The sequence below is a fragment of the Solanum tuberosum genome, unplaced genomic scaffold, assembly GCF_000226075.1.
Source record: "Solanum tuberosum cultivar DM 1-3 516 R44 unplaced genomic scaffold, SolTub_3.0 scf00066, whole genome shotgun sequence".
Classification (NCBI taxonomy): Eukaryota; Viridiplantae; Streptophyta; class Magnoliopsida; order Solanales; family Solanaceae; genus Solanum; species Solanum tuberosum.
In genome coordinates, this window is record NW_006238989.1 from 1,332,971 (window position 1) to 1,336,008 (window position 3,038).

Here is a 3,038-nt window from a genome sequence, read left to right on the forward strand (position 1 = left end):
AGACTTGAATAAAGCCTTTAAACTTATTCAATTAAAATCTAATTGCAACTTACAACTTAGAAGTTACAATTTACAAATATTAGTGGATTAACTAATCTACACAGCCACCTTCTACGAAGGGTTCCAATAAGTTCTCATATGTAAATCTAATATTTGTTACAAATATTTGAGGAGTAACTAATCTACGTAGCCACCTTCTAGGAAGGGTTCTGTTTCAATTAGTTCTCGGATATAATCTAATAATTGTATTCTTCATGAATATTCAATTCTAAATGTCGTATCAAATCGACAGTAACATTCTCCGGTGTTCGCAAACTTGCTAGAAACTCTTGTGCCTCTAATTCATCGTCACTAGATCCAATTACTGAATTAATCCAAGATTCTTGTTTGGAAGTTAACTTTGGCAAATAATGATTCCTCCTCTCGGTGTTGACCCAGTCTCTAAATAAAACTGATATTTCCAAACTTTCTTCCGCCAATGAATGTCTATGATCTCCAAATTGAAACCTTGCCACACTAAAAGCAGCCTCCGATGCAACTGATGAAGCTTGAATAGCTAGAACATCACGAACTATTTTGCTAAGAATTGGAAATGCAACGCTCCATCTCCTCCACCGTGCTAATATTTCTACATTGACATCCTCGTCGTCAACTGTTTCTAAAGACTGATTAAGATATTCTTCAAAATCATCACGGTTAGTAGAATTAAGACCACGAAAACCTCACATAAAATTATCAATTTGATATTTACTCTTAGTATTAGAAGTTTGACCAACTTCTCCTTCAGTATTTCCTATATTTCTATATTTTTCATACAAAATTTTTTCTTCTACTTTTATGCTAGACTTACACATTTCACAAGTTGAAATTTCTTCCGGTAAAATTTCTATAATATCATAGAAAGTTTCAATAATTTCCTGCACACCTCGTAATTTATAATGAGGGTTAAGTAAAGTAGCAATTAAATAAATTTGAGAATAGGAGAAAAAATAAATTTAAAAAATTCAATCATACCTTCAATTGCAACCCTAAATTTTTCAATTTTTTTGTATCTAGAAAATTTAATTGAAATAGCACAAATATTTATTAATACTAATGAAATAGTAGGCTATTAAATTCCAGAAAACATGGTTGTAGCATAATAAAAAAGTCTTAAAAATTCCAATAGTTCATTAGTTTCTTTCCAATCTTCTTCACAAATTCTATCTAATGGGTCAGCATTATGAGCATTAAACACCATTTGTATGGGTCCTTTATATTTGTAAGCAACTGAAAGCATTTCGTAAAAAGAATTCCACCTTGTTTTAATATGCTTTGGAACTTTTTTTGGTGTCATATCACATAGTACACAACGCTCGTTAAATTCCCTAATTCTAGCAGGTCTATGAGCATAAAAAATCTATAAAATAGCATATTCAATTTTCATACAACCACAATCAAATAATGAAATACCATCTTGTACAATTAAATTTAATACATGTGCAACATATCTAACATCAAAAACATCAGTATCAATTGGACATAATCCAGTTTTTAACACACTAGTAGCGTTTTTATTATTAGATGTGTTATCTAATGCGATAGACATTACTTTATCTATAAGTATGTAATAATCTAAAACACTCAAAATATTTGAAGCTAAATATGCATCAGTTTTTTTCTCTACACATTCTTTATAACTTGAGATTATTTTTTTGCAAATTCTAGTTATGATCAATCCAATGTGTTGTAATAGTTAAATAATCATGTCCATTAACACTATGACCCACGTCCGAAGTTATAGAGACTCTACAATCTAATATGCTAAACAAACAACGAAGCTATTGACAATATTTACCTTGATATAAAAAAACATCAGATTTAACAGTATTTCTTGAAACACCTTTAAAACAAGGATTATAAGTTTGTTGAATATATTCAATAAAACCGGGATGTGAAGAAAAACTATAAGGCAAACCACAAACAGAAACCATCTTAGCTAAATTTTCGCGATCTCTTTCCTTATTATATTTATGTTGTGTTAGTGGACCGCCGGGGTTAGAAGGATCAAATGTTCCTTGAACTATGTTAGAAGCCTCTACCGATTGATTAACATTAATATCAACATCATTAACTTGAATTCCTTTTTTTCTATCGACTTTAGCTTTAGCTGCTTTATATTCAATTGGCATACAAGATAACAAATGTCTATTTATACCTCCCGTCCCATCTTGACCTCCACCTTGTTTATGTTTAAAAGGTTGCTTACACATATTACAAATAGTAATAGAGTTTTCCTTATCTAAAGTCATAAATTGCCACACATCAGAAGTCTATGGGCGTTGATACTTCACCTTCTCCCTTGTAGGAGGTACAAGAGGGGGGGGGGGATCCACAATTTTGCTCCGTTGGATTTGTAGTTTCAGTTGGAACTTCCGTCACCGGACTAGTAGGTGTTTCTTGTAATTCATCTTTTTCCTAATCAACTTCTACTTCTTCACCTGAATTTTCATCAAGATTAGGATTCATATTACCATAAAGTCGTTCTAAAACTTCATGATCAAGATGAACATTTGAACCAATATCAAAAGAAGTATCATCAACATAAGTAGAATCATTTGTATTAAATCTAATTCTAGACATTGATGTAGAAGAAGTACCATCACATTTACTTTTATTTTTTTCCTTACTACTTTTTTTAGGAAAATTAAATAGATTACTAATAGTGTTTGCTACTTTCTCTTTTCCTTTACCAGTTTTTTTTTTGCTAGAACTCATATTTAATAAAATATAAAGTGTAATATAAAAATAATAATAACACAAAAATTAATTGCAAAAAATTAAATATAAATATTATGAAACGAATGTACCAAACATTTGTGTTAATAACAAACGTTATAACTGATTCTTGAAGCTTGTAGTTTGTTGTAAGTTGTAATTTGGAACTCCAATATTTGATAGAAAATAAGAGAATCAATATATATATTATGGTATAATATGAAAATTTAGAATTGAAATATATGTATTATGATATAATATGAGACTTAAATGAAATAAAA